Below are 20,725 nucleotides of genomic sequence, written 5' to 3' on the forward strand. Positions count from 1 at the left end.
GAATCATCAGTTAGCATATTTAAGTGCAAATTAAACATATCGTTTAAATGGACCTCAGTAAATTACTTTGGAAAACTCATTTGTTTAATAATCATAAGCTAGAGTCTGGTTAACCCAATATTGTCAGGTATTAATATCTTCAATCCTACAAAAAATTAAAGTAAAATACCATATAGAAACTAAATTTATTAGAACAGAAAAAATATCTTTTTCACGTAATATCTGTTAGTATGTTTTTTCTATCTTGTTTTTTTAAATACATTTTAGAAAATTTGTCTTATCAGATTTCTCTATTTCAAAGGATATAGCTGCAAGGAAACTATGATGTAAAACTCTTTTTGAAACCATTCTTTCAAAATGATTTTAAACATTCAGAATTAAAAAAAAAGGCAAGGGGGACGGCCCAGGGGCGCAAGCGGTTAAGTGCGCGCACTCAGCTGCGGTGGCCCGGGGTTCGCTGGTTCAGATCCCAGGCACGCACCGACGCACCGCTTGGCGGCATCCCATATAAAGTGGAGGAAGATGGGCATGGATATTAGCCCACGGCCAGTCTTCCTCAGCAAAAAGAGGAGGATTGGCAGATGTTAGCTCAGGGCCGATCTTCCTCACAAAAATAAAAGGCAAATGATTATTTAAATGTGCTTGCCAAAACTTAATGAATTATAAATCATAGAATTTCAGACTTTACTTTTTTACCCAGCATGGCTTTAACTTATTTTATTCCTGCTGCCTGAAATGGTCTTTCCCTCTAACTTCTATCATCTTCACATATTTTAGGCCTCAGCTTAAATATCACCTCACCACACCACTCTGCCTTGCCACCCTCTCTGAAGTAAGTCCCAGTTCCTGACCTGAGTCTCTGTCTTAGGCGCTGGCATAATCTCTTAAAAGCTAATTTCCTTCAAAGTTTATAAATACTTTTTTTTTCTCAATTTTTATTTCTCTAAGTGAGTGTTTTCCCCTGCCAGAATATAAGTACTGAACAATAGTTACACAATCATGTTCCATTAGCAACCCAGCAACAAAAAGTTCCCCACGGGCTAACATAAACCTGGAACAGAATAATTGCCATTTGAGTGTTTACCGAAAACAATTCAAAAACTTTTTAAAATGTACCTGGAAAGGGTAGAGAGGGACGTCTCAATACTATAAGACAGTGAGAATAACTTGTATAATTTGCCCATTCATTTACGATGTAACTAGTCATATTTATCCACTGGATTTTTTTGTATCTTCAGAGAATTAACCCTGGGACTGAAATGTGAATTGTAAATTATTTTTGCAACGTGGCATTTAATTTACTTTCATGATGTTTTTGCCATGAAGACAATTTTATAAATGTGCACCTAGATTTACACTCTATTATTTTGTGCTTTCTGTGTGGGTTTTTTTTGGTCATCTTAGAAAGACATCTTCACATCCAATATATCACAGATTAATCTTCTCTGAGTTATTGCACTCTATTAATTTCTGTGGGTGCAGAACTCAGAAAAATGCCTGGTACACAGCAGGTACTGAATAAGTTACTGTTGGATGGAGAGCAAGTGAATGAGTGAGTGAATGAATGCAATTACCTCTTAACTATTCTCCCCTTTTGTAATGAATCTTTCTACTAATAGCTTAATTTTCCTGAAGTACATACTGATCAATTTCTTATTAGAAACAATCAGCTTTAAAACCTTCCATCTCAAAGGTATAGAATCCAGGCCCTTTGGGCATTGTAGGTTTTGTGGTCTGTTCCCCAACCTTTCCACAACCTATATAACTGAAGTTAGACTATGTTATTTGAAAATTATCAAATAGGTCTCCTATTTTTCTGGCTTTAGTATTTATTGATTCTGATTTCCTCTCTCTTTACTTTGTACTTCTCTTGTGAATCTTGCCATCTGCCAAAGTCCTATTCAAGCTCTCTGTGTTCTTTGAAGCCATCTTATAACTTCTTCTTGACTGCTTCCCTCCCTGAATCTCTTTGGTGATCCCCAGTGTTCTGGTGACTTATCACATTCTGCCTTAAAGTATAGTTATTTGTGGACAAGAGCCTACTGATCTCCTAGACTGATAAACTCTCTGAGAACAGAGATTTGTCTCTACTATTCTTTGTGTCCTCCACACATCTTAGCTCAGTGAAGGATTTTGACTGGCAGTATTTAATTCAAATTGGTAGCACTTTTCACATCTAAATTCCAAACTAAAATGTACCTTCTAAAAATAAAAATAAACAAGTATCAATTTTCAAATAGATTTCTTGTAATGGTACTCAAGAATAGTTACACAATAATATTCCATTAGCAAGGATTTGAGAATACAATTCTACTTCGGTAACAAAGATTAAAATATTTGTGAAATTGAATGTTTTCATTTCCATGCTGGGTTGGCAAACTATAGTACAACATGTGAAATAAGGAAGTTTTGGGTGTAATAATTCATATTTGGACTCATCAGCACTTACCTTACAGCAAAATCAGTTTTACATGGATTAAAAAATTTGGTCTAAGTTTTCTAATATAAAAATAAATAGAAGTGAACATCAAATCTCTGTACTAAAGAATAAGTTTTCAATCTTAAGGAAAAAAAATAAATGGAAAGGAAAAATGGGAGATTTTTAGTGCATAATCATTTAACATCTATGTCAAATGCTATAAAATGTAGGTGTTCGGGGAGGTAAACTTTTGCCTCTACCTTAGGGTTTTTCGCCAGGGCTTGAGAATTAAATTGACTTAAGACGGATTAATAGGAGAAAAGCGTGAACATTCATGCAAGTTTTACGTGACACAGCAGCCCTCATAAGGGAATGAAGACCTGGAGAAATGGCGAAGCCTAAATCCTTTTATAGTAGGTTGAACAAAGAGAGGCAAGTGTGGGAAAGTAAAGAGAGGCTAAAGGAAGCTAAGAATGATTTTAACACATTCTGCTTTATAGAATTCTCTCTGTCTCAAATTCTTACTCTTGATGACGAATGTTACTTTCCTTCTGGTACAGGGAGAACAACTTTCACATGGGAATTTCATCTCCTGCTTTTAAGAAAAGGAAGGAAGGTTAGAATGTTTTTCTTTTATTTGTAGTTTTTCTTAGTGCCTTTAGCTCAAAATAATCCTCATGCCCAAGTGGCTTATTTTGAGGTGGCATATTCTGCCACCCGTCAAAGGCACACCACAAACTGAGAAAACAAATTAACAACAACAAAGATAACCAATAGAGGCAAAGATAACCCCGTGGCGGAGCGGTTAAGTGTGCGCGCTCAGCCTGGGTTGGGATCCTGGGCGCGCACCAACGCACCGCTTGTCCGGCCATGCTGTGGCGGTGTCCCACATAAAATGGAGGAAGATGGGCACGGACGTTAGCTCAGGGCCAGTCTTCCTCAGCAAAAAGAGGAGGATTGGCATGGATGTTAGCTCAGGGCTGATCTTCCTCACAAAATAAATAAATAAACAAATAAACATATAAATAAAATAAAGACTGCTAGAAATATGGTTTAAAAAATAACCAATATAATATAGTTAGTATATTTAAAAGTTATAAAACAGATGAAAGCAATGAATAGATTGACAAAATTGACTTTTTAGAAGACCAAGTTTATTAAAACCTTCAACTACATACATATTTAAAAAATACAAATTTAAAAAAGGTTATGTGAGTTTGTTAAAAGGTAAGCTGAACTGTATTAAAAATTTTAAGAGTTTATTTGAGCATTTATTGATTCAAACTGGGCAGCGCCAAACCAGAAATGGTTAGGAGTTCCACCGGCAGAAGCTCAGGGAGAGACTCTTATGAGAAAAGGCATATGCAAAGTAAGGAAATTATTGGTTGAGTATACTTAAAGCCCAGTTGGCTATTAGGATTGGTTGTCCTTACTGTTTTGATTTTGTAACCTTGAGGCATTTACAGTTTTAGATTTCGGTTTGCTTATGTAAGCCTCCTGGGCATTAGAGCCACCTCAATCTCAGCCTAACAGCCTCCTTGTGTAATTTAACGGTTTTTACCTATGAATTTAATGATAATTTTCTATGAGACTAGCTAAATCTGGGAAGGTTGCAGAACAATGAATGGTATGTAAGTTATTACAATCTTTTAAGAAAGATAATCATATGCACAGTCTCCTTCACCCATATCCCTTTACGAACACATAGACGCACACACCCATGCATAAAATCTTCCTAACACAGAAGCAAACTCTATTCCTATTTTGCCACCTTCCTTCCATAACATACAATAGTTCACTAAGGTCTTACTGGGGCTTTGCCACTTTAAATACAGAGATTCAATGGGCCACTGGAGGTAAAGAAAAACATTAAAAACGTAGCCAGGAATTCTACAGTGTTTTTTATCGCCAGTTACAAAGCATAATCAATTATCTACAGAATTCATACATCTCCCCAGCATTCGTCAAATGTAGTTATATGACTGTTTGTGTGAGAAAGTATGGATTGGAATCTGAATGAAAATAAGCAGCCACTGGTCCCTGCAATATGATTCAGCTGACTGTTGCTTAAATTTGCATAAGACAGGGCCGGCCCCGTGGCTTAGTGGTTAAGTGCGCACGCTCTGCTGCTGGCGGCCCGGGTTCCATCCCGAGGGCGCACCGACACACCGCTTCTCCGGCCATGCTGAGGCCGCGTCCCACATACAGCAACTAGAAGGATGTGCAGCTATGACATACAACTATCTACTGGGGCTTTGGGGAGAAAAAATAAATAAATAAAATCTTTAAAAAAAAAAAAAAAATTTGCATAAGACAAATCTTTTTTGTAGATTTTTGTATTTAAAAGGCTTTTAAAACTTGTGAAGCTGTTTCTCACTTGCAAAAAACAATGCCTTTTTTTAATAAAAGCTTTCTCAAGCAAAGACAATCTAAAAGAAGTACGTCTTTTAATAGTAAGCATGTTTAAATCCTGCCTCTGTTTTAGTAAACATAGATTCCCTCTCTCCTTTTTGTACCTTCAAGTTTTTTGTTACATTCTAATGATACCATAAATATTCTATAAAACATAATTTAAAGAATAGTGTGTTCTGTGTGAGCTCTCTCAGCAGGAGAAAGTAATGACTAGATGCACACTCTTGAACTATGCCAAAAATAATTTCATGGAGTTATTGTAGCGTGCTGAGTATTAGAAGGCCTTTTAGATTTCAAACTGGTATCATAATGATTTATAATATCCAAACGCTCTGAAGTGGCCATTCATTGAACATCTTGTTATGCAAAATAGTCACTAAGCTTTCTGCAAAGTCATATATTAATCACTTTGGTCACAAACAAAACCCTGTTCATTTAGCAGCTGTTTCTAGGATTTTAGGCCTATTTTTTACTAAGTTAAAAAACTCTTTAAAAAAATCGAAGACCATGCCTTCATTTGAATGTTTTTGTGCTCTTATCTTGAAAGAAAAAATTGCAATATTTTGATTAGATGTGTACTTAGGTTTAAGACATGACACTGATAAGTATAGTTGCTTAGAATTTCTTTTCATTAAAAGATATTATTTTTTGTCAATTAACATTCTCTATTATGTACTGGTATTTTTTCCGAAATATAAATTTATTTTATGATTGACAATACATATTTTATATTTCTTATGTCGCTAAAAAATCAATTTTCTAAGGGTTTTTAAGAAAAATAAGTGCAATATTTTAATCTTTTGAGAATCTCTAGATTTTAAAAAGGTAAGTGGCCATGAAATCCATTCCAGGGCAACCAGGAAGAATTTATTTTACCTTACCACCTCTAAAAAGGTTTGAAGAGTAATATTCAAAATAGTTCTCAAATTAAAATGGCTTTTATTCCTTGGATTCAGGGAGGTCTTTTCTATTACTAAATGGTTCTTACTTTGCCTTTTTCTTTCTTTTCTTTCTGGTTAAATCTACTGCAGATATGACAGTTGTGTGAAACAGATCACCACTACTTAGCCATTTCATATCCTGAACACAGCATTCTTTTCCAGATTAGTAATCAAATCCTCATTCACATAAAAATCTACTCCCAAGTGACTGCTATTAATTTTTGAGTTGAAGCCAATGTCTATTTCTGATTTAAAATCACATTCTCTTGAATCACAGATCTGAGAGACATCCTAGAAATCATCAGCTCCAGCATACTAACTTTATAAATTAGAAAATTAGAGTGTAGTTAGACAAAGAACTTTGTCAAATGCCAAATAGCAAAGTAGGCTGATATCCGGCCTCCTTTATTTATTTTTTTTTTAACTCTAGGCCCCTCCATTGTACCACTCTGTCTTACCACATCATGGCTAAAAATATATAGAGATTTTATGAAGCTGAATGAAGTTATTAGGGTGATGGTATGAAAAAAGAAACAAACAAACAAACCACAACAACAATCTGTGAATTATTAGTAATTTGAGAACACGTCTTAAACATAGAAATGTTGGATGAAAAATATTAGATGGAGAAATAGTAAATTTTAACTTGAGGTCTCATAGTGTATGGAATGCATCATTGCCTTGGCCAAGCTAGTGAGAGAATGGAATTGCCATTTACAGAGAGTAGGAGAACTGTGAAAAAGGATTTGGAAGAAGAAGGGAGAATCAGGAGCTTGGCATTGGCCATGTTAATTTTGAAATGACTGAAGGCATTCAAGTAGAATCAAAAAGAAGAGGCTGGAGGGATAAGGCTGAAGATGCCAATTTGGGCAATATTTAGTTCCATAAGACTAGATAAAAAACACCCAGGAAATCACTAATGTAGAAAGGATAAAAGATTTAAGGTCGGAGCCTAGGGCTTCCATCATTTACATGTAGAGAAATGAGAAGGAACCAGCAAAGAAGCAGACAGAAATGTAGGAGGGAAATCAGAAGTGCAGTGTCTCGGAATCCAAACAATAAAATATACTAAGTAAGAGAGAAAAATCAACTATGCTTTCTACCAGTGTACATTGTACAAATGCATGCTACTGGGAATTTCATGCTTTTATTTCTTAGGATGCTCTGCTCTCTTTCTTCTTCTTTATCTTTCAGTGGGGGTGGTGGTGGTATTATCTTCTTTCTGAGCCTTAGCTCCACCTTCTAAAAAACGCTCACACTAGATATAAGTTGAAGATCTCTTGTCACATTGTTGAACATCAAATCATCTTCTCTACTGCTCCCCTCAGTGCTTATTCGTATCCCTCCTCCCCTCCCTCCTTCCTTCCTTCCCTCCATCAATAAACGTTGATTAAACAACTATGTGAGTTCACTTTTGTACAATTTCGTGTTTACTAATGGTAAAATTATTTAAGTAGCAAAGTAAATCTAAGTATTATTTAAATCATATTATTTTTTCTTAACCTTTCACATTTTTGGTATTCAGTTAATTATATTAATCTTTTCTACTTTTTTTTAAATGAATAATTACTTCTGGTAATTGGCAGTCAGTTATACATATGCACATACCCACTCTTATACTTGTATAGCAAAATACCACATAATTTCATATTTTTATCAAAGGACACTTCTCTAGTGTTTACATTACATTCAAAATTCAAAGTATTACCCTATTGTGGATGATGTTTTTGGAGTCTGAAATTCCTTTTGTGAAACATGAATTCTTTTACCTTAATAAATCTCAAATCACTTCATTACCCAGGTATTGTGGAGGTGGAGTGGTTGCTCAATTAGATCACACCATAAATCTGTCTCCAGTGGTACATTTATTGACACTGTTAAAGGACTGAAATGCAGTTAAACAATATATCTTATTGATTAAATACTATATTACTACATCATAGAGGTCAATCATGAATAAGATTTTACAAAGGAAACACTAGTTTCCTTAACCAGTGATTCTAACACTAGTTTGAGTTCATCAGATAATGCATTTTCAAAGTGCTGTATGGAGTTGTGTGCTGTAAATAAATAGAATTTCTGTTTATGTTATTTCTTCTAGCTAATATTGGGGCAGACCGGAACAGTTTGAAAATCTTGGGTTTGTTCTTGGTACTACACAGAACAGAGGGGGTACTGTTGAAGTATCAATCTAGGAAAATGTTTTTGTTTTTAATTTTAATATTCACAATAAATGAAGTATCTCAGGAGTTGGTATTAACCTAACATGTCACCTTTATCCTATCTCTCAATGTTTGAAAACATATAAACTATTTATTGAAAGCCTACACTCTAGATATAAGCTTTGATTTATAACTCCTCAAATCTAGGACCGGTGATGTAAGTGTTAAAAAAGTAATATTTTAAGTAATTATTTGGTCATCAGAATTATAACAATAAAGTGTATGCATAATCATGTGAAATTAAGTTTTTTACATAATTATAATTAGAAAGGCTGAAATTATACAAGCTTCTGTTTCATTCATCTTCTCCCCCCTTACTCTGGAGGCAGTAAACACTCTAAGTGTTAATTTACAAATCTTCTACAATTTCTGCTATATTTTATAGCACATGTAATCACTACTCAGAAGTCACGGTGAGCAACTCCACTGTATTACCAAATAGACCTAAAGTACAATGCAAAATGGTTTGTTTAGAATGGGAATGATCGAGGGTTCAGCACTATTCAGAAAGGTAGAGAACCCCTAGGGAAAATCTGGCTATTTCTGGTCTTTGAAGCTACATTCAGAGCCCATGTACAGTCAGGAGGTCACTGTAATAACTGTCTTCTTATTATGGTCATTGTTGATTAAGTCAATTGAGAAACTCAATTTTATTTAGTCTGTGCAGTATCCTTTTTCATAGCTGTTATTAAAGTATGTTAAGGAATGATCTATGTCAAGAGTTTTCAAAATGTGTTCTGTGGAGCCTTAGAGTTGTGTAAAAATGTCCCAGGTGCTACCAAGGGGCCAGAGTGTGCTTGGCAGGTGGTGGTATAAATTGTAAAGAACCTATCAAACCCCATCTATAATTTGACTGAAAAAAAAGGTTCAACCGTGTTTTATATATTGATGTTCAGCTTACATTTTATGGTGAAAAAAATACATGAATATGCTGCTTATTTTTTTTAATTTTGAAAACTGTCCTATGAACTTTTTCCTTAAAGTTACATATTTCCTAATGCCGCAAGAGGTACCAAAAATGTTATGCTTTTCTTAATTTTTATTTTGTATAGAAATCTTTATTCACGCAAACACACTATTTTCAAAATTTCAATTGCATGTTCTAAGTTTTTATAAATACTTATCTTCTTTCTCATGATGTTATTTACTTGCTGTTATTTAATGTAGATCATTTTAGAAGTACTATTTTAAAATATAAGTTTTGTGTATTTATCTCTACTTGTTCAGTAGTTCACAAGCAAAGTTTAGTTGTGAGAAACGAATCATTATTTTTATTTTCCGTAAGTTAAGTGCATCCGTCAACCTCAGATAGTCTATGGAGTTTCAAGGGAACATGTTCAGGTGTTTGAACAAACTATAGCTATTTCCATCTATTTCTATACCTATTTTCTGATATGTACATACTCAATGCCATACTAACTATGAACTATAAGAGCTACAAATAATTAAGACAAGTTCTTCAACTTTGACGAAGATTAAAATCTAATTGGAATGATAGCAGTACCTAAAATGTCTTAAGATTTTGCATTACCTTATCAAAAATATATACATTTCTCCTTTGAAAAACCATAGGTGCAAAATTTGCGAGCCTGAGGAGATAATGATATAGTATAACATTCTGAAAGCTAAAATTGCCGTAGAATCAAAAATAACCTTCAACTATATAGTTGTCCTTAATTGTCTTAAATCTATTTACCATTTTATACAACGCCATATTTTTAAAATGTCACTGAAGGAGAGTTTATACTGCACTTCCTTGCTAGGACTCTGGTCAAATGGCATAAAAAATTTGCAGGTGGAAGTGACTTTTTTTCCCTAAGTAAAAAATATAACCTGGAGCATATATGATGGTATGCATTCTGAGAGTTAAGTTTTAAATTAGAAGTGTGCTGCTTCCAAAAATTAGATTTATGATTGCAAGATTTACTTTTCAGAATTTGCAATAATTCATCTCAAACATAAGTATAAACTGTAAGAAAATGAATTGCTCGTATGTTCTGCACTTGAATAGTCTTTGCTTTTAATGAGACATTGATCAATAACTCTATCCTATAGGAAAATGAAAACATCTTTTACTAGAAACAATTGAAGTTGCCAGAACCAGTGGTTGACAGAGGGATAAGACACAAGGGTGAGTAGTGGTTATGTTTTTTCTTAAAATTGTGTCCTTTATATAATATTTTTTCTTCTCCTTTGAAGAAGAACAGTACATTGCATCTGTCTTTTATGTTAAATTCATTATATATGTGGCGTTTAACTTCCAGGCATTACTCAACTTCTTTAAGCAGATGTGTGTATGTCTGATTCATCCGCCAGAAGAGAGAAAAGAGTTAATCACAGAGTTTATAAAAGTTTCTCCTCAGAGAAGTGAAATACCAGTATTTTCTCCTTTAAAACATTTAAAACAAGCAAACCTTCTACCCAGTTTAGATTTACTATTCTTCATTGATTGCCTCATTCTCTTGGAGGACATTCTGGCTGTAAAGTCGTAGACACATGGCATCTATCATCATGTGTCAAAGGGCCATCAGGTCGATGGCTCTTTTTGAACTTTGCTGTTTCAGAAAACCATAGCTAAGTATTATAGGCAGAAGTTTGACATTTTCAGGAAGAAAATCAATTTTCTTTTATGTGTTTCTGAAGTCAGGCTTGTGCTTTGATTGCAGAAAAAATGGCTTTTGGAACTTTGGAGTAACAAAATAAGAATTAAGATAAAATTTGGCCAACCATAGCTTCAATAAAAGGAAGGAAAAAAAATTTTAGTGGTCTAGTAATATTTTAAATCCATGGAAATGGAATTAGAAACAGAAACTTATGGAAATAGGAACAGAAATAGAATAATTTCTTCCACATTGAGATAGTAATGAGTGAAATTTATATTTAAAGAGCTCAGTTAAAAGTGGGACATGATATTTCAGAAAAACAAATGCTCTTAAAGAAGAAATATGTAATTTTAATCTGCAATTTGTGGAAAAAAATACAGTGTGTGTACACATACCTGCTTATTTTTGAAATTATTCTTGCTCTTAGCAGAATGTAAGCTTCAGAAAGATAAAGAACCTGTCTCTTTTGTCCACCAGTATATTTATAACATCTGTCATAAATTATGATGTTATAACGTTTATAACATCATAATGCTATGGCATAGTGGGCACTTCATATTTTCTACCTTAATGTTTTAATATATTAAAAATAACAGTATTTTTACAATGTTATATTTTTATAATGTAGCTATAAATGTGACATAAAAAGCAGTTTTGTTGGGAGGACTTATAGCATTTTGAAAATAAAGAGTTGAAATAATTTTCTCTTGTCAGTGATTATGAATTCAGTATTTAAAAAGCTGCTCGTTTTAAAAGTGCTATAGATCCTTTTTTGTATACATGATACGTCTAAGCATATTTAAATGCCCATGAGGCTTTGTATTTCCAACAATAGCTTTATTTCTCGTTGAGAATATTTAAATTCCTACGGAACAACATATTTCAGATAATAAATTTGTCATGCAAAGGAACATGTAAAATTTTTTTAAAAATTATGATTCCATTTGGTTGATGAGTGCACAGAAGCATGAAAATAATAATTGAAAAGAGATTAATTTCATGTCCTAAAGTCTCTTGCTATTTATAGTTCAAAGTAAGTTCACAATGAATCTTATCTCTCATACTATTCAAAGAAAATATAGTGTAAATGTCTTATTGAAGAATTATTAATAATATATCAATTCATGTGTTTGCATATCTGCGCATGTGCATATGTATGCGTAGACAAATAGATAATCCTAGAGCAGTATCAATGTTTCTAGCACAAACACTCTCGTATGCAACTTAACCTTTCAGGATAATAAATTCCCTGAAGGATCAGACTAAGTATTTTTCATGTGCACCTTCCCACTCCACTTGTATGGTAGAAGTGTGTCCAAATGTTGACTGGTAAAGATGAGGCCATTATAACTCTATTTCACTAGCGATAAAAAGGGCAGCCTTAAAAAATATAAGACATATTTTTGTTTCCCCCTTATGAGATTTTAGGGTAATTCTTTTTTATCTTTTGTCCCTACTTTAGTATTAAGAAAATCTGTTTCTCTCCTTGAGCAATTGGTACACTGTTAGCACTGCTATGCAACAAATTAGCGAGAACACAATGATGTTGGAAAGGACTTCCTTAATTTTGCAGAAACTTCCTCAATACATATTTCAACTACCAAAGTTTTCTCTGATGTTACCTTCCCTATGGTCATATTTTACTATTTAATTTTTCTCTTAAAGATTTGTATATCTTAACTATTTCAAATCATTTTGGTAATTAAGTATTGTATTAAATAAATACATTTAACAGGTAAATTATTCACAGCAACATTTAACATTTATGTTATTATTACTAGTGGTCTCATTTGTACTAATAGGACAAGGGAACAAAACATTGACCATAGAGAATATTTTAGAAACCATCAGTGAAGGAACTCTATGTAGAATAGGTAAAGTCAAATAATACCACTGCCAAACTGTAGAATAAAGTTCCTTGAGTATGCTTAAGTACTCGGGCTTTACTTATCAGAAGACTTTTGCTCACTTAAAAGCTTAAGCTTTACCAAGCAGAGGGACTGAAATTCAAACTGGGATCTGACTCCAAAACCATTGTAGGTTCTACTACACCGTTCTGTCTCTCCACTGGTAACAGGAAGGATTCTGATTTGGAGTGAGAATAAATGAGTTGCACACTTGATAAATCTGAGGTTATAGATCTTTATATGTTGAATTTACCTTTGAGAGGTAATTCTAGATAGTCTATTTGGAGTATCCATGTGTCAGTTTAACGCCAATTTATTTTTGTATCTACTGTTAGACTAAATGAATGGAATAACTAAATAATTTGTACACACTTCTGAGCCTCTGGGAAAATACATAATACATTTTGATTTAGCATCTTTTTACATCATCAACATGTTTACTCAAATAGAGGAAATATAGGTTGTTTAAAGGGGTATAAGTAAGGCAAATTATATTTTCTAAGGGATGTATTGAGGCTGAAGAAAGCAGTAATTTAAGAACTATAAGAAAATATAGAAAGTAATTTTTCCTTCTAACAGGGTTTATAATTGTGTAATCAATCACATTACTGTACCTGAAGCCTGCTATTCCTCGCTCCCTTTAAATTATTTTAAATAATTTTAAATCCAAGATCATATATACTCCCTTCAAGTACATTTGCAACTGTTTTGATATTAATTATCCACATCACTCAGATAATTACCACATAACTTGTTTATAGTACAAGGTGTGCTATAACTTTGACATCAAGGAAGCCTAAGTGGTCCTTTTATCATGGGTTAGAGCAGGTTGCTAAGTGGCTTAACTGTATCAGAGAAAATCACTAGAATAATAAGTGACTTCTCAGAGAGTTAAATATTATCAGATGTGGGCAATACTTGAGAGGAAAAACTGCAACTCTGTTTAAAAATTTTTCTTCCACTTTTCTAAAGCATCATTCGCCAAACTGGTGATCCTCAGATCACTGGACCTGAGATACAGTCCATTAAAAAAAATTCCTATGGTTAAAAATTTGGGGGAATTAGAGAAATGACATAAAAATTAGTAATACATAATAGGAATGCATATAATACGTAATAGGAATCACAGGCTCAGAGAAGTTCTGTCTTAAAGAAAACCGTTAAATTTTGTTTCTCTAACTTTTTTGACTATAGAATTATTGTTGCTTTTAACCTTCCTAATAACATGGTTTTATAAACTTTTTCTATAAGGGGCCAGATAGTAAATATTTGAGGCTTTGTGGGCTAAATGGGTCTCTGTGGTAACAACCCAACTCTGTCTTTGTAGTACAAAAGTGAACTTAGACCTTACATAAACAAATGAGTGTGGCTGTGTTCCAATAAAACTTTACCAAAACAGCCAGTGGGCTGGATCTGGCCTGTGTGCAGTAGGTTGCCAATCCCAGTTTATATAATATGTAGAAGTTCTTTTGGAAAGCTCTATTCTTGAGATCCTTCTTTAATCATAAAGACCAAACTCTCTAAAAGTTAAGCTTCAAGGAAATAACCCATCCTCTTTGCTATCATTTTTGACGAGTATGGAGCAGTAAAACAAGGTATGATGAAGGGAATCACTTTTTACAGAGAAATTAACCCTATCACTCCAGTGGCTATCACACCAACATCAGTATCTGTGCTAGGTACTGTGTGGCTAAGGAAAATGAATCACATACTCTTCCTGCCCTCAATGAGCTTTATGGTCTGCTGGGAGTGATGGTGATAATTTTGCAGAGGGCAGGGAATGGAATTAGTACACAAGAGCGTATAATAAAATGTGTGATATAAATGCCACATGAGCAGGAAAACATTTTCCGAGGAGATTAAAAGGAAAAAAATGATTTTGGTTATATGTATCAGGCAAGGCTTCACGTAAGAGGTATTGTTGCAGATAAGCTCATAAAGATCATACCTAGACTTCAACAGGTGGTGTTACAGAAGAGAGGATAACGAGAAAGCATTGTTGCTATGCGGAAGAGCACAAATAAGGGAAGGGCGGTGGCAATGGGGGAAGCATGTTCCTTTTGCAGCAAATAGTCAAGTGGCAGGAACACAGTATAAGATTGAAAAATAAATCTGCATCAACAAGATACTTAATCCAGCAGAAATACCAAGCCCCTGAGGGATATTAGCATGGTAGAGACACAATTTATTCTTTCATTAAATATCCATTTGTCCCCAGACAAGAATGACGCATATTTATATTGCCCGATGATGTTGTTTATGTTGTCTGTTCTAAGTTGTGACATAGGGCATGCATAACATGCTTTAAGGACTTTCGAGAGTTTCAGGGACTGAAAAAGCATTATCTGGATATTTCAGCATTGAATGAAAACAGGAAAACCTACAACACCCCCTCTCCCCAAGACAAATCCAGAGTTTGGCAGTCGCTAGCATTTTTCAGCAGTGCAAACATGTCAGGGCTCAGGGCTACCGTCTCTGATTGTCTTCATCTTTCTTTTACGGTGGTAGGATTGCTGTTGCCTTTCCAGCCATTGTGCCCAAACTTAAAGCAAGAAGGGAAAGGCTGCACCAAATGTGGTAACGCCCTTTACTAGGGGAAAGCCAAACTTTCCAGAAGCACCACTAGATTTTTCCACTTATATTTTGTGGCACTGAAATGAATCAAATGGCCACTGCTTGCTGCAAGGGAAAGGGAGAAAACAACTATTCAGTTTTCTTCCCTTTCATGTAGGAATTGAAACAGTGTAAGAAGATTCAGAGTAGCTTTAAAGATGCACACAAAAGGCCATAGGAATTTTTAAGTATTTTATAAGCATGTTCAGAAGATGATTTTAGCCAAACTATATTTTACATTCATTTATAAGTTTAATAAATATAATCTGATAAATTTATTGAGAGAGAAAAGAAAAACTGTCTTTTGAAATATGATAAACAAAGATATATCAGATCCAAGTGATACAACTGGAACCTGTTACACTAGGATGTGACAAAATATTTAGAGCTTTCCCATTTGAAATTATGCTAGCATCTTTTTAGATTTAATAGTTATTTGTGATTTAAGAGTGGTGTGTTATAGTATGGAAGTGGTATAAAACTTCTGAAGATTTACCATCAAAAGATCCAAAATGTAATCCCGAATTTACCCTTTACCAGCTATTTGGCTTTACTAAAGTCATTTAGCCACATAAGATATCAGCCTCCCTTTCATCATTTCTAAAATGAGGATAATAATAACTGCCCTTCATACTGTATAGGTTTGTTGCAAGACCCAAATGAGATGATATTTTTAAAATTGCTTCATCAACAGCAGAACACTTGAAGGCCTCTCTCTTTTTTCTCTCTCTCTCCCTTTTTTCCCCTCTCTCCTTCTCATATATTTTCACACATAAGATTTTGCCCCTCGAACCCTTGAGATTATAAATGCCGTTATAGAGATATAGCCAGTGTCTCTCTGACAGCTTTTGTCACTCTGTTTTTTTCTATTTAAACCAAATTGAATCACGCTATTAGGTGTTGCTTCTTTAATGATTACATCTATTTCTCACTTCAAAAGCTTTTATCTCTGACCCCAGACCCGCTGAAAGCCCTCAGATATAATCAGCCATTATTCTGTTTGTCTGAACATTAAGGTTCACATATCAGAATTAGAGAAACTGGTAGAGGAGTCACTTCTGCCTTGGAATATAATTAGTGGCTGGAACGATTTTGGGGTCATTAAGAATGATGAGGGTTTCCTCTTAGAATGTACTGAGGAGTTGTGAATCTTCGAAATGTGTAAGGTCAATATTCCCACTCTCCCAACCCTGACTTACTTCTGTCTTACATCTGTTTACACCTATCATATCAGTAAAATCCCAAAGAATTAGTATTCACATATCAGATCAGAAATCCACACCTAGCCCTCATCACCACTAGTTGTGTACATTTTTTTTTTTAATTATTGAGTGTCCACTCTAGAGGGAAAGAAAATTTAAAATGTGTATACACATAATTATATATTTTAAATATAAGTGTTTTTGAAGCAACAGAGTATAATGTTTACCAATAATTTGCATAATATTTATGTCTAATATATTTTTAATGATTTTCTGTACATACATCCATATCTATAATTATGAGTACCTTCACATACATGTTAAGACCTTTATAGTGAAAATAGAAAATATAACTCAAATTAACATAAACAATAAAGTAAGTTTATTGACTTATGAATCTGAAAGTCTAGAATTCCTCTGTAGACTTCAGAAAAGGACTGAGCCAAGGGCTTAGTGATATTACCACCTGTTGGCTTTGATTTCATCAGTCATGGCTTCATTTTAAGACAGACTCCCCTCATGATCTCAGTCTATACACTCTCAGTGTTCTATATGCTTCCAAATTCATATCCATAGCATTCCTAATAAAGTCACTAATCCCCCACTATTTAGCTCGTCTTTGTCACATGCCCACCTCTGAACCAACTAATCACTGTGGCCAGTGCTTATTGACTTAGCTTAGCTTATAAATTCCACCTCTGGAATAAGGTAACTGTCAGCATGACCACGTCACAGAGATCCCCAGAGATAGAAAGTCTTGAAAATAGAAGGAAGGATGCCATTCCACTTCCGTAATAAGAGAATCTTTTTTTTTTTTTTTTTGAGGAATCTTAGCCCTGAGCTAACATCTGTTGCCAATCCTCCTCTTTTTTTGCTGAGGAAAACTGGCCCTGGGCTAACATCTGTGCCCACCTTCCTCTACTTTATATGCGACACTGCCACAGCATGGCTTGATAAGCAGTGCATAGGTCTGCACCCAGGATCTGAACCTGCGAACCCCGGACTGCCCAAGCACAGCATGTGAACTTAACCGCTACACCACCGGGCTGCCCCCAAGAGAATCAATTTTAATTGTGCATATAGGTATATTTAATGTTTGGATTCTAACTCCTGATATAAAGAATAAAGACAGATATCTCCCATGAGCGTAGGAAATAATTTTGTTTTCATGAACTATTAGGTTGAACCACGTAAAATTGTCACTTGAATGGGTCAGAACGGTCAAAAATCAGCAACTTCATATGATTCAACCTAGTAGAAAGCAGCTTTACTGGAATAATATGCATGATTGCTTCAGCTGTTCCAAAGATCACAATCATCAGTACATATATAATAAATAGCTTATTTATTATCTCTATGCAGCAATGAATCTCATTAATTTTCCTAGTGATATATAGTTCCTTAATTTATCCTAAAAATATCATCGGGAATGGAATTTCTTAAAGTCAGACATTCCCTGGATTCTGTATTAGAATATTTTGGGCTCAAAGTTGACCTAAAGTATAATCATCTTAAAATGTATATCCAAGATACAAATTATTTGGCTGTGCTCATGTATTGAAGTGTGGATCCCTGATCATCCATTTTTATATGCATGAAATGGACCCCTTTACTTCTGAGGAAGCGTTTGCTCTCTTCATGGGTTTCCTGGGCTTGTTTGTTCTTGCTGTCTATGCGTGAATCCTTTCTGGACTCTTCTAGGTAATTCAGTCCTAACTTTGGCCTAGTTAACTGCTGAATCATATGGATGCTGCCTTTATAGAAAAATTTATATTGCAGACCCTTGGTAGACATCAATAATGTCTGATCTTTACTGACAAATACATATCAAAACTTGGTTTTACACTGTATTGTGGTTACCAGGGGTAATGTGGGTAGGGGGTGGGCACAAGGGGTGAAGGGAGACAAATATATGATGACGGACAAACAAAAATGTACAACTCAAAATTTCACAATGTTATAAACTATTAAAACACCAATTAAAAAAAAACTTGGTTTTTTTGTTTGTTTGTTTGTTTTGTTTTGTTTTTTTGTGAGGGAGATCAGTCCTGAGCTACCATCCATGCTAATCCTCCTCTTTTTGCTGAGGAAGACCGGATCTGAGCTAACATCTATTGCCAATCCTCCTCCTTTTTTTCTTCCCCAAAGCCCCAGTAGATAGTTGTATGTCATAGTTGCACATCCTTCTAGTTGCTGTATGTGGGACGCAGCCTCAGCATGGCTGGAGAAGCCGTGTGTTGGTGTGCGCCCAGGATCCGAACCCGGGCTGCCAGCAGCGGAGTACGCACACGTAACCGCTAAGCCGCGGGGCCGGCCTCAAAAACTTGCTTTTACAAAACATTATTTAAGATCTTTTGCCTCTTCATTTCTATAGACATACTAAGTGCACTGCTGCATCAGCCCATGCCTTCAGGAATTGGTGGGAATTGCTGTCATCCGTGGAATATCTCCATGTGGAGAAGTTCTTTAAGGAAAAAGCCCCATAATTCACGTTGCTGTTTCTGCCAAAGGGAGGTTGTTAAAAATGGTCATTACAACCCAACCTCTAAGGACCTCATTGAGAAATATTTTCCTTTGCCCCATATAAGGCCTGAAATATTTTTCTTTCCTAATTGATGATTTTTTGGATTATTAAATACACATAATTAAAAATATTTGCATCTTTTTTTTTTTTCATTGGTTGCAGGAAAGTTCAGAGCCAAATCTGTGGTCACTTTCTTAGAAGGGCATGCCAAAACTTTGACATTCATTTAATTTTACCCATCCTTCTCCCCCCTTTTCCTAAATTTTGGTCACAATAACAGTTTTCTTAATAACTAAAAAGAGTGAAATGTAGAACAAAAAAAGTAATAAAATCATATTCTGAAACAAAGAAAAAATAAAAAGTAAACAGAAACAACACCTGTAATCATAATCCCACTAAAGTAACCACTGTTAACATTTAGGCATATGTTCTGTAATATCGCACTTATTTATTTTATTTATCATTTATATATTGGACCATGTCATTGTAGGCTTCTTAAAATCCTCTTTGGAATAACATGGTACTTACCTTCTATATTTATCTACATCTATATACTGACCTCCCATCTCTCCCTTCTATACTGCCTGCAGCAGTCTTGTTCCCCTTTGGTGGCTGTAAGAAATAAGAAGGGTGGTTGGGTTACAGTAGCAGGCTGTCACTCTACCACAAGCTAAGTTTACCTCCCAAGCATATTAAGGGAATGAAGTATTACAATCTCATCCTCCAATCTGAGAACCAATCAATGATATTAATGGGTAGAGGAGGCAAGCAGCTATCACCAATAGCTCATACTGATTGATTTATATTGACTTGGAGGAAAATTGGTCGAGGTAAAAGAAGACATCAGTCATATCCTAGAAGTTCTTAAATGTGCGTTCTCCAATTATATATTTACATGGGAAAAAAATCTCTCCTTTCCATGTTTCATTTTATGACTTTATCCAATTATCCACTAAGTACCTTCCTCCTAGTGGTCTACAGCCAATTTCTGAGGGATTCCTGAGTGCTACCTGCTTCCTAAGGGGGAAATGTGGTACCCTAGACTTCTGCTTTGTAGCTGCTGTGCCCCTCTCTAAGTAATAACCTTATTGCTAGTTGTTTTACTTTGAACCAAGTGCTAAGCATTTTAAGCTTCTGTAATCCATATTTTACAAAAAATGATACACTGATTTTCAGTCATTTTAATTAAAAGTATTTTTTTGGTTTGAACCTGCCTTTATTAACTCTTTTCCTTATCTCCAAAGAACCATTAGTCTCCTTGTACATTTTATTTTTCATTTGCCTCATGATACTCTATTCATATGCATGCATAATAACAGTTATATAAACATAGATCTTTATATGTACATACAAATGCACATGGAATTTCACAAATATGTTTTTTAAAAGTGGATTTTTTTGACTAATTCTATACTTGTTGTCACCATAATATAAAATATATCTATATCTATCTATCTATCTATTCATTTATCTCTCCCCAGAGGATGTCTGGATAACCTGTAATATTGAAGCCTGAAAAGTTTTCATAGTTATTAAAAATAACTATTACATATTTAGTCAAAGGAAAACTATAAGGTCTTTATTTATCATAGGTATGCTTTTTAATTTTTAAATGACTTCTAACACCCTGAAAAATAAATTCATATTTTCTTTTTATATAATTGTTATAAAAATTTCCTTCATAGTAACACTACAGTTTAACTCCTAGTGATCTCTAAAATTTTCTGAACTTGTAAACAAATAACGTACTTCAAACTTAAGCCAGAAATTAGGCTGTATTATAGGAAATTTTATAGTAGTGACCCATGTAATGAGCTTTTACATTGTAATTTCTCACTCTGTGTGTACAAATTGAATTATAGATTTAGTCATTTTCAGAACT

At 34.4% G+C, this 20,725-nt stretch overlaps 1 protein-coding gene across 7 annotated transcripts in view; it reads left to right on the forward strand.

The window, feature by feature from the left end:
* The window catches only part of PCDH15 (protocadherin related 15), a 1,681,754-nt gene that overhangs the window by 441,990 nt on the left and 1,219,039 nt on the right, over window positions 1-20,725 (forward strand). For all 7 annotated transcript variants that reach the window (XM_087432193.1, XM_087432194.1, XM_087432195.1 and 4 more), the window contains one exon: window positions 10,050-10,125. The gene's annotated coding sequence lies outside the window, so the exon portion shown is untranslated. The remainder of the gene's footprint in view (window positions 1-10,049; window positions 10,126-20,725) is intronic.

The sequence above is a fragment of the Ceratotherium simum genome, chromosome 6 (genome assembly GCF_057802395.1).
Source record: "Ceratotherium simum simum isolate JZ-2026a chromosome 6, ASM5780239v1, whole genome shotgun sequence".
Classification (NCBI taxonomy): domain Eukaryota; kingdom Metazoa; phylum Chordata; class Mammalia; order Perissodactyla; family Rhinocerotidae; genus Ceratotherium; species Ceratotherium simum.